This window comes from Lutjanus erythropterus, chromosome 11 (assembly GCF_056507025.1).
Source record: "Lutjanus erythropterus isolate fLutEry1 chromosome 11, fLutEry1.hap2, whole genome shotgun sequence".
Classification (NCBI taxonomy): Eukaryota; Metazoa; Chordata; class Actinopteri; order Lutjaniformes; family Lutjanidae; genus Lutjanus; species Lutjanus erythropterus.
The window spans coordinates 18195827-18208198 of NC_139327.1; the positions used below are offsets into that span (position 1 = coordinate 18195827).

The 12372-nt window shown below is 39.5% G+C and overlaps 1 protein-coding gene across 2 annotated transcripts in view; it reads right to left on the minus strand.

Annotated features, from left to right (window-relative positions):
• LOC146318895 (serine/threonine-protein kinase PAK 3) overlaps window positions 1-1631 on the minus strand; it is a 42281-nt gene extending 40650 nt beyond the window's left edge. The window contains exon 1 of one of the 2 annotated variants that reach the window (XM_084731103.1): window positions 1422-1631. The gene's annotated coding sequence lies outside the window, so the exon portion shown is untranslated. The remainder of the gene's footprint in view (window positions 1-1421) is intronic. The other variant, XM_084731104.1, reaches the window with a different exon arrangement.
• Window positions 1632-12372: the final 10741 nt, after the last annotated feature.

Below are 12372 nucleotides of genomic sequence, written 5' to 3' on the forward strand. Positions count from 1 at the left end.
CCATGGGCCAGATTGGACCCTTTGGCATTTGATACCCCTGGATTAGATCATTGAACTAAAAAAAGGGACAAAGGAGTGGCCATGACTGTTTATACTTTAAAATTATACCAGTAGACATAAACCCTTGGACACAGTGAAAGAAGAATCGAGTGCTGTGATGGTGTAGGATGTCTGGACAGAGACATAGTGGTGAATAGAAGGGACTGATGTATCACATCTATATCAGTATAACAGGCCAATGTTCGAAGGGAGTAGCACCTTCACTATCCCATCCCCCAATTCCCCTCTACAATCATCTCACCCTCCCTCCATCACTGACATGACTCCCTAGCATCCCTCCTTCACACGAAAGCCAGACAACAGGTCTCCCATCAGGCCCTGCTTCTCACACACCAGAGGATGACTGCGCTTCCTGATGGAGGAATCTCTCCCTCCCTTCCTCCCTCCACATTAGCTGTGACACCACCATCTAAACAGGCAGAGGTGATGGGGAGACACACACTCATCCTTCCATCCTCCTCCAACACCACCGGCAGCGATGGCTGTGGGAGAATCCGAGGCAGAATAGCTCAGCTTTCACAGGACCTGCCCCCACCCCCACTCCGATCCCCAATGAAGTCAGGTGACCAGATGTTGTATATCTCCCTGTCACTACAGCCAGCCGCCATGAAACTGCTTCACGCATCCATGTTAAAGCCGGGAGACAGAGGCACATCGCTGCTTTCTCTTAGTGTGTGTGTGTGTGTGTAAGACAGGAATGGAAATAAAAGGCATTTCTTCATGAAAGGCCATAAGTGAGGCAGTGCAGTGATAACAAAAGAGCATCCATCAGCGTATTAACCATCCATCACCCCCCTCCATCCACAGCATATACAGCTCTGATCCATCCGTCAGCCTCGGGTCTATAGACCCAAAATAGCATTGCTTCTTTTTTGTTCCAGTGTTGCCACTGCAGCTGCTGCATTTCTCCAGGACTGACACACACACACACACACACACACTCATACATACACACACACACATGCACACACACACACACATACACTAGGCCCCGTACAAACGCCACCATTGATTCTAACACCTCCCCATCAATAAAGATGCTATTTGCGAGGCACAAGGGAGTGCATACAGAGATGATGTGATGCAGAGGGGGGTATATGATCATACACAACATGTCCAAACCATCTGATGCAGGCATCCATTTCCATCTCACCCTAACGGACTGACTGCTGATGAAACAGCTGCCTCCTTAGCAGGGCAGAATGCAGAGTGGAAGAAGAAGAAGAAGAGGAAAAAACGGCTACAAAGCACCCCTACATACACAGCCTGCCCCCTCCTCCTCCTCTCCTCTCCTCTCCTCTCCTCCCTCCTCTGCCTCCCCCCCTCCACATCCCATATTGCATACACAGTGAGGGAATTACCTGAAATATGTCTTCACATTCTCTTGCTCAGTATTTCTCCTTTGAGCCCGAAGCTCTGGTAGGTTCATCGTCAGCCGTAAAGTCCTACTGACAGTTTAAAGGCAGGATTGCCATTCTCTTGTCAGACCAGTTCCTGACCCTAAAAGCAAGCTTGTTCGGCAGGCTGGATGCTTCACTGGCTGCTCACTGTTCCCTAGCCCATGATGTCATCCACCCTGCTCTGCTCATTGGCTGAGAGGCTGAATATTAATGCAGGCAGCAGGTCTGGGGGAGGAGGCAGCCAACGGGCAGACACAGTTGGTTTTCTGTTTGACAGACCAAACCTGCTGAGTGAGAGGGGCAGGAGGGAGGGATTATACATCCATTATATGTTCAAGAGCCTTTCTTTTGCAAACCTATAAGGCGGTAGTCTATGTTGGTAACCTCTTAGGACTAAATAAAGGCAGGTAAAACTGGAGACAACAAATATAACAAGAACAGGCTTTGTAAAGTGGAAATTATATGGAAATTCTCAAGACAAAGCCTCTTAAGTGCTGTGTTTAATGCTATAACTAGTTCTAGAGCTGCAACAATTGCTTGATTACTTGATTAGTCCATGATACGAAAATTAATTCTCATCCATTTTGGTAACTAATTGTTTTAGTAATTTTTCAAGCTAAAATGTCAAACATTTATGGCAGTAAATGAAGAGTCTTTGGGTTTTGGACTGTTGGTTGGACAAAAGAAGCAATCTGAGGATGTCACTTTGGGCTTTGAGAAATTGTGATGAGCATTTTGCAGACTCAAAAATTAATGGATGAATCTTGAATTAATAATAATAATAAAAATAATTGCTAGTTGCAGCCCTGACGGCTTCCTATTAAAGAATTATAGTTTCATAATGTGTAGATTACATGAAAGAATACAGCATATAAGTAAATAAATGACAAAAATATAAAAGCATGTAAAAAATATTGCTGCAAAAGTACAAAAGCAGTACACAATGAATCACATAATGAATAATCACATGCCAAAATCTCTTTACCTGTGATAAACGGAATGGAATACATTTTTATTTTGTATAGGAAGGGAGGCTATTTAATTCAAAATTATCTTTAAAAAAATCAACAAATAAATAGAAGTAGTAATAATCTATCATTTCTAGCTGTTTGCTGCAATATCAGCCTATATAACAACAGTCCCTAATATCTAAGGGTCCTAGGTCTTTTTTCTTTTCTTTTTAATTTTTTTATCAGGGCCATCTTCCACATTTGGAAAGGATGCTAACAAAATCTTTACCCAAATGTCAAGATTAATCTGCCAAACACCAATAGATTTCATTTTTCAGAGTGTAAAAGTGGCCCATGAGCAGGCGGAGACGACAACCAAAAAGCTCACTGCATTTGCCCTAATTTGCCTATGATGTCATCTTTTTCCTCTATCTCACCTGTGATTGGCTGACTGACACAGCATCTGCTCAGTCTCATGGCTAGTGCTTCTAGCCCAAGGTGGAGGCCTATCTGAGGCTCTGTGAATCATGGCTGGTTGTCCTGACAACCCCTGTAATGTCGATTCCTTGTCGGAGAGTAATATGGCTGTTCTGTGACAGTGTTCACTCAAATGGAGAACCTGATGATTACAACTCAGTGTCCCTTATAATCGTCTGTTTATGTCAGAATGTGGCCTTTGTGATGTTTTTGATAAAATGCAATCATATTTTCTGAGAAAAAAAGGGTGCTTCAAAACATTATAGGTTATAGAGCACAATATTTGTTGCTAAATGGCTGAATTTGCAGTTTAACAATCAAATGAGACTTTCTGAAGTCTTGGGGATTTAAATTATTATATTAAAAATCAGGAATAATCCAATGCATTTCAGTTTTGTTAGTATGCGTCTTTCTCCAGCTTTGCAGGCATACAAGTGCAATTTCAAGACCTGATTAAACCCTGTCAACACAGACAGGAAAGAGAAATGCAAATGTGAATTTAGTTCAGCAGTGCCACGCAAACATCTGAAAGCAGAGAGGAGATTTTCCTCTGACTCCTGACAGCAGACACTGAGATTCACTGTATGGTTCCACAGAGGTGGCGTGGCACAGTTCATAGAGAGAAGTCTCAAAATGACTTAGCTCCTAACTCTTAGCCACTCTGTAACTGTGTTATACTTTTAGGACAAGTTGTATTCACATCTCTTTTTGGTTACATTTTCTAATCTAATCCTCCCATGAGTTTAAAAGAGCAGCAACTGCTAATTCATTAATTTTCCATGCTTATGACCTCAGTACATGTGACTGTAATTATGAATAGTCAGCGTCACAGTGGGGCCGCCCCAGCAGGAATTTGGCTGATGGAGAGGAAATACCCTGAGCTATCCATCACAGGTCCAACACATGGACAGACAAACACTCTCAAGCATATGACCACTTCAGGGTCACCATTAACCAAATACGCATGTCTCTGGAGTCAAGAGAAACCCATACAAACCCAGAAACATGCTAAACTCAACAAGAGGACATCATAACTGAATCACTATGTTGCCATGATAGGAACCATGGTCAATCAAATTGTGTCTTATGTATTCTCAAATAGCAAGCTGTTTTTTTAACCAAAGCAACCACAGAGTGAGTGTGAATGAATGTCATGGTATAATGACTTTTTCACATTCTTCACTTATTTTCATCAAAAATAGAGCCAGGCGAGTGAAGTGTGCACAGAAAAATTGCACAGTCTGCATGTTTTTATATTGAGTCATGTGCCGATATAAACACAGCTGTTTGTAACAATCTATTATCTCTTCGTTTCCTCTACATTGTACATATCAGGCATGTTCTTCAGCCACCTTCGTCTCAAAAAATTACAGGGAAAACACTGAACCCATCTGTTGAGCTGGTGCTAAAGCCGTGGTTCTCTCTGACCAATCAGCAGTGTTGTAGTCAAGACCAGAAACTGAGACCAAGACCAAGGCAGGCCAGACCACACTTAGATGAGAGAGCTACAGATGTGAATCTGTAGCTCTCTCATCCAAGTGAGAGAATTACACCACAGTATGTCAAGTTCATGCTTGAGCTGATATTAGCTGATGTTGGTGTAACTATAATTACATTAGCTGCATAGCTGTCATCATTGTTTATTACAAGCAAAAACAGAGACTAGCTAGCTAGCTAACTGCAGAATTCACACACTGCTGTGTGTTTTCTTTTAGATACCGTTTTGCAACGAACTCTTTGTAGTTTTGGTAGACACATTTTATTACAGAAGTTTTAGCTGACATCTCCGCCTAGACAGCCACAGTGTTTTCTCTGCTCTCCCACAGTCACTATTTTGAGTGCATATGAAAGGGGATTTACATCTAATTCCAGTAATGATGTTAAAAAATAAATAAAACAATTCACAATCAATTTAGTCAGTTAGTTGTGGTCTTGACCACTCTTGAAATACAATCCTGAGTCTGAGACCAAAACAACAATGAGTAAAAATGTGGTCAAGGCCCCAAAAAGTGGTATTGAGACCTTTCATGAGACCAAGAACAATTCTAAGCAATACAATACTACCACAATTAGTTTACTCCACCTTTTAGTACTATCTCAGCTTGCTTGGAACCTAAACAAAGAGGTAATGAAAACACAGAACAGAATGGAGTTGTTCTGTTAGTACCATCCACAACTTTTGCCAATGGAAAGGCAAAAATAACCATTCTAACGTGTATTGATAATGGACTGAGCTGAACTGAATTAGACGTAAGTGGCCTGCTTGGTTGAAACACGGCTTTATATTTATGGGGCCCTTACAGAATCAGAACCCACCACCCAACAAAGAAATAACATACACACATGATCACTTCTTTATGTGACTGCACTGACGCAGTCTCTGAAACAGGTGTCAGTCCTTCTTTAACCTTTCTTTTTGCATTCATTTTGTAGATTCAATTAGGTCTAACAGGTAAAATGAACAAAAGAGATTATACGTTTCACCTGGATTAACATGGTTAGTTCACTCTGTGAGTCGAGCACTCTGAAAGAAACAAACTGGGATGACAACAATGATTAGAAAGGTCAGCCTTTTCTACAGCCAGTGTGTGTCCTTTCACAACCACATGTGTTGTCGTCATGTCCTTTGGAAGTACTGGACCCATACCTGCTTCCTCATTGTAAGTCACCATAGATAAGAATGCATAAAATATTTTAATTAAAGACCAGCACAACACATATGAAAGAACAAAATCTCTAATTTGCATTCAGTACTTCCCTCTGCTTTTATCTGGCCTTGTGTCTCAAACACTAGTCACTCCAGCAGCTGTATATTGACTGATGTCATATTTTATCCATTCCACATTCTCCTAAATATGTGATATTTACCTATAAACCTAGCTGAGCAATACTGAAGGCAAATCATGTCCCTTGTTGGTGAAAGCTCAGATCAGGAGCTGACAGACCAACCTGCAGCTGCAGTGAAGAGGAGCACGATTTACTAGTATCCATAGGCTGCTGTCAGTGATCAGGTTTATATAATGAATCCTATAAATATCCTCGGAGGCACAGCACATCTCTGTGGTGACATTTTGTAATAAGCCCTGTCTGGAATTTACAAGGGTTGTGAGCAGAGTAAGAGAAAAAAGAGAAAATTGCTTCTAAACATAATCTATATAACCTACATATCTGTTTAATATACACATATTCTGAGTTGAGTAATATCTTATCAGTAACATAATCAGGTAGGGTCCTAAAAAGTCTCATAATGTGTAAGTTTAGCATTACCTGACTGTACTTTAAAGCATGTTCAAGATTTGTTATTTCACTGTACCTCATAATTCACTTACAACTTAAATAACAGTTAGTGTTAAAAACTATTTTCATTAAAGTGGCATCAAGATCTTTGCAGAAAATTACAATAATAAAGAGTGTATATTACATCTATTTTCATAACATAACAGTAAGGTGCAGGGAAAGTTGGGAAAATACTAATCTAGCCGATTACAAGTGGCTTTTTAACCATACCAGAGCAGTACCTTTATGAACTGCAATTTGGCTGGTCTGCTGACCATTTTGGTCCAGACTGAAATCTTAAAAATACTGAATGGACTGCTATTACATCTGTACAAACATTCATGGACGATGAAGTCTACTGTTGTAATGCCCTAACTTTTCCACACCCTGAGGATGACATTTTTGGTTTTTAGTGAAATTTATCAACAACCATTTGATGGATTGCTGCCAAATTTTGTACAAACATCCATGGCGCCTAACTGCTGAATCCTAGTGACTTTTGTGATGCCCTGACTTTCATTCTAGCACCACCAGCCGGTCAACGCTTTCACTCATCCAATGAAATATTTCCACATGAATGGGATGGACTGACTCAAAATTTTAGTACAGATATTCATGGTTCCTGGGCATCTAAAGGTTTTCATGAAATGTCTCGACAACCAGAATTCCATTTAATAATATAGTAACATGCTGATTTTATCATTTAGCACAAAGCATCACTATATTGCAGTACAGCCCTGCATACTATATATAAATATATATATATATAAATATGTATATATATATGTATGTATGTATAGAGAGAGGAAGATGCACAACATGGCAACTCACTCAAAGTGAGGCCAAAACACCTTGATTGCCCCCTGGTGGCTGGCTGCAGAATAGATCATACATCCCCAGCCCTAAATTCTAAATTTTAGTGGATGGAAGTTTTTTTTTATTCTATATCAGTGTAGCTTTGCAGTCCAGCTCAATCTTCCATGTGCTAGACAATACCTTTGGTTTAACAATTCAGCATGGCCAGCCCTAAATACCATCAACAGAAACATCACACAGTTTTTGTTTGCAATATGAATGTTTGCAATGTGAATGTGACATTTCATCACTGCTTGTGTGTAGCAGCATTTCCTCATCAGTCCGAGAAGAATGTTTCATTCTGCAAAATGGAAGGACGAAATTCGAGATGATAGGCTCTTTGGTCTAAAATCAAATAATCACAGCATTGGTCAATCACTACTGTATAAACCATATCGAATTATGGTTTAGATGATCATATTATGGTAGAGCTCACTGTGCCTCGGGAGCAGAGGCAGAGGGAAGTTTCAGAGAGACATGCAGGCCTCGCAGGAAATGATGATACATGAGAAGAGATGAAGTGTGTAGGTGAATCCCACTGATCTAAACTTCACTTTCCGCTTCTGAAATCAATAAATCTCTCACCTCTCACCTGTGCTGGAAAATACATCTTGTAATAACAGTGGTGCAAGTTTCTTTTAGTTAGTAGTGCAATTCTGGAAAGGACACTGCCATAATAAGTTTGTTTTCTGCTGGTTTCATTCCTCCAAGTTCCAAGTATTCCATTCAGTAGTGCTCCTTCTTTGGTTAGATTCAGGAATGAAAAAAACAGCTTGTCTGTCAGCAATGAGACTGCCACAAGTTTCCTCTGCTGATGCATTTTTTGTACTGCAGCCTACAAAAAGACTATAATTGCAAAGGTGCAAGTTATGAGTCACAATATCAGATTTCACTAAATGGTAAAACTTTTTCATGGTTGCCATATTTATATGAACGAGTTGGGTAAAGACAAGTGTTATCAATTATAGTAATTAAGGTCCCGTTCCATTTAGTGTATCAGAGCCTTTCCATGAGCCAACATGCACAACATGCAGCATCATGACTCTGTCTGACCTGAGTGGAATGGAACCTCAATTAATATAACTGGTAACAACTGTGTTTACACTATTTCATGTCAGCATCACAGGCATAGATATGTACATGTCGCACTGGCCTTTGGATTGAACGTCAATGTTGGCAACATCCTGGACAAGACTGGCCTGTAAACAAAAACAAGTAAACAGGAGAGCTTTGGTTTCAATGAGTCCTTTATGCATGCAAGAGTTCCTGATCTACATGGAGCAAGTTATAAAAAAAAACTTGTCCTGTTCAATATGGCAGCAGTGTTCATGTATCACAGCAACGGGCTAAAGCAGTCAATGTGGCATTTTTGCAATAGAGAAAATTTGGCAAAAAAAAAATGCTATCAGACAAATTCAACTTTAACTTGTTTGTTGTTTGTTCTTCCTTTTCTTTTTTGGCAAATGAATTATGCTCAAAACATGAATGTAGGGGGCTGGAGAGAATCTGTAATCATAACTGTAAAAAAGTGTACAAAAACTATAATTACATATAATGGTTAGTGAAAAGACAACCAGGTGTACCTTTAAGAGGTGCTGAGTTATTTACAAAATATTATCATATGTATATTATTAACATGATATTTATTTTTTTAAATATTATGGGGATCGTCAATACCGGTGTTCACGATAACAATATTATCACCAAAAAAACAAAAACAAAAAAAACATAATCTAATCATGCAATCATCCACATCACATTTTTACAATCAAAATGTGTTAAAAGCTGCTTGATTGATGAAATCATTTGATATTATATTGCATAAATAATCCACCAGCAAAAGCATGTACAGTATTATACAGAATTTGTCTAAGTGTCCTGATGTCAGTGGATAAAACAGAAGAGAGACGGGCTGGTATGGACAGTGTATTAAATGCTCTTCATTTTACCACATCAGATTAACTTCTGTAAGCCCTTCACTGGTAACTTGGCATGTAAAAGATAATAGGTCACGCTCATCCGTGCTCCAACCATGTTCACAAACAGGAAAACTACTTTTTGTGTGCAGTGACACAGCAGAGATTACCCCCAAAGGACTATAATTGAGGTTAGTAGGCCTCTATCCTGCTGATTATGGTATTGATAGGTCCTACAAGAGCTCATCAAGTCTATCCCCTATTTTTCACTGTGAAAAATGAAATCAACAGTAATGTACTGTAAGCACTGACAGCTGAGCACTGTAATTACAGATTACAGCTTGGTTTAATGTTGTGCACTTAACACCTTGGCTGTTTTGCCAAGATTTTAAATGTGGGCTATGTTACATGTTTCAACCTGCTTACTCAAAGAGGATGCTGAGGCTAAGAGGAAACATTTTATCTGACTCAGGCTACTGTATGTTTTGGATCGTGGATGCTAGTTTGTGCCATCAAATTCATACATTCTTAATCTGTGGTTACCCACAATGGGGGTGGTGTGTGCTGGTGGGGGTCTTATTGACATTTTTTGCAGTATCATAGTTTGCTGTATCTGATGGTTGTGAGGCTGGTATAATGTGTTTAATATGAGTAGAGTGTAGCTGTGTCCCTGCAAATCTATTACATGACGGCTTGTGATGTTGAACCAATTTGAGAGATGCGTGCTGATAAAACACGATGATATCAAAACAATTTTATTTGCAGTCAGGGTACTATCACATCCTGGAAACAACTCATTCATATTCCATACAGTGAAATATATCTATTCACACAGCAGTCCATGGAAATTATTATTAGAAACATGTATGAAACCTGGACAAGTGGATACGGTGATGATAACTGCTGTACTACAACTACATTACATAATGTCTTTGTTTTTATTCTTCTAAAGTGATGTACAGTCTCACACTGCTCCTTTTGAACATTACAATTTAACTATTGCTATTCAACACACTATAACCTCTAGGTTGTAGCACAGTCTGGTAAATCCGTTCTTAAGAGGGATCAAGGGATTTTTATTATGACATTTGTGTGACAATGGAATCTACAATATACAAATCCATCTTACACTTAAAGGTCCAGTGTGTTAGAGATATAGGGATTTATTGGCATAATATGGCAGAAATGGAATATCATATTCATGAGTACAGTATAATCACCTGAAAATAAGAATCCTCGAGTTTTTGTTACCTTAAAATAAGGTGTTTATATCTACAAAGGGCACAGGTCATATATATATATACATATATCTAACGACCTCACCTGGAGAACCAATACCTCCTGTCTGGTCAGGAAGGCCCACCAGCGTCTCTACTTCCTCAGGAAGCTGCGGAGAGCTGGACTTGGTAACTCAGTCCTGAGGAGCTTCTACCACTGTGCGGTGGAGAGCGTCCTCTGCACCTGCATCACTGTGTGGCATGGCAGCTGCACCGCTGCCGAGAGGAAGAACCTGCAGAGGGTGGTGAAGGCAGCACAGAGGACAGTGGGGAGCAGCCTTCCTACCACCCTGGACCTCTATACATCACGATGCAGGGGGAGGGCCCTTCGCATCATGAAGGACCCCACCCACCCCGCCCACCAACTGTTCCAGCCCCTCCCCTCAGGCAGGCGGCTGAGGAGCATCCAGAGCAGAACCACCAGGCTCAGGAACAGCTTCTTTCCCGAAGCTGTCAGACTGCTGAACTCGAGCCATGCTCTATAGACCCCACCCCCCCCAACTCTCTCCATCCCTCCCCACCACATACCTGCACCACACACACTTTACCGCACTAACTCACTTTACTAAACATATGCTCTTAAAATACTTGCTCATGCGTGTTTCTCTTAGACCTAGCATTAGCAGTGCTGATCTCAGCCTCTTTATCCTTGTATCTATTAGTCTTACTTGTATATTTGCCTTACCGTATATTGTCTTGTGTATATTCTTCTCTTGCCTTATTTGCGCTCTTTAAATACTTTGTTTTTAATTATTTATGGCTCAATCCTGGACCCGAGTACCAATTTCGTACCATAAACTGTAAAGGTGAGCTGGTATGACAATAAAGTACCTTGAATCCTTGAATCCTTGAGGTCCTCATCCATGAAGGCTGCCATGTTGCACCACCATGTTTCTACTACAGCCTGACCGTTATATTAGTCAGACGATTTATTGGCCTGATATTAGCCTGATATCATATATTGGTATACATGTTTGCCTATATTAACCAATATAAAAAATGCTGAGAAGCTATGCCTCTTGCTTTACAACCTGCCATAAATGACTGACAGTATTAAAATATAATGTATATAATAATATATTTTTAGTCTTTTTTTTCTGTGTTTCTTTTGACAGTTGTTTTGTATATGTTAAATTATTTAACATGGTAAATAAAATATATAATATTCTTTAACAAAGATATTTGTTTAAAAAAATGTAATTTGTGAATTTTTATTATTTATTGGTTAAAAAAAATCCTGTATCAGTTAGGCTCAGGTTAGTACAGTATCCCAGACTGGACAAACCAGGCACTGGCTCTAGATACAGACTTTCCCATTTGCACAGGTTTTGCAGCATTTGGAAGGGGAGGGTGAGGCAAGGTGTTAGCAATCTGCAACATCACTGCTAGATGCCACTAATCCTACACACCGGTCCTTTAAATAATATTGAACTGTAAGTGATAAATAAAGTTTATGGAGGTTACATTACATATACATTTAAGACAGCAAATATCAGGTATTAGTAGAGGTGGGAGTCACAAGCAAGTCTCAAGATTTAACTTTCAAATCTAAAGCATGTCCCAAATTACTGTGGTGAGAATCAAGCCATATGAAATTCTAATAATCTCTCCCTGTTTCCACATCTAAAATTAGTTAAAAGACAGTGGTCATAATAAGTTAGGTTTTATTGTCAACAATAACTAAAACTGTTGCAGCCTGTTATACCTTATAAATATTACTGACATTTTGTTCCAATCAATGACAAGCCTCCAAAACTGAGCCTTATCAATCTTATTGAAGCGATTCCCAAGTCGACAAATTTGCGACCTAAGGCTACTACAAGGAATTTTGATATTTTGTTGATTTTGGAGGCCCCTTGTGACAAAAGTGGCAGTGTTTCCATTGCCATAACCACAAAATATAATGTCAAAAATTTAATTATCCAAATAAAAATCTCCTCCTGCTTCCTTTTAAGGGGCTACGTACTACTCACTGTAACTCTGCTTAAAAAAATGTAAACACAGGTTTGTTTCATCTGATTTCAAAGCGAATCCAACCCAGTGGGAGGCATGAAGAATAAAAACTCCTAGTATTAGTTTTAAGTCTAACTCAAGTCAAGTCATGTGACTCCAGTTCCCCATCTCTGGGTATTAGTCATGCTGATTAAATATTTATATCTTA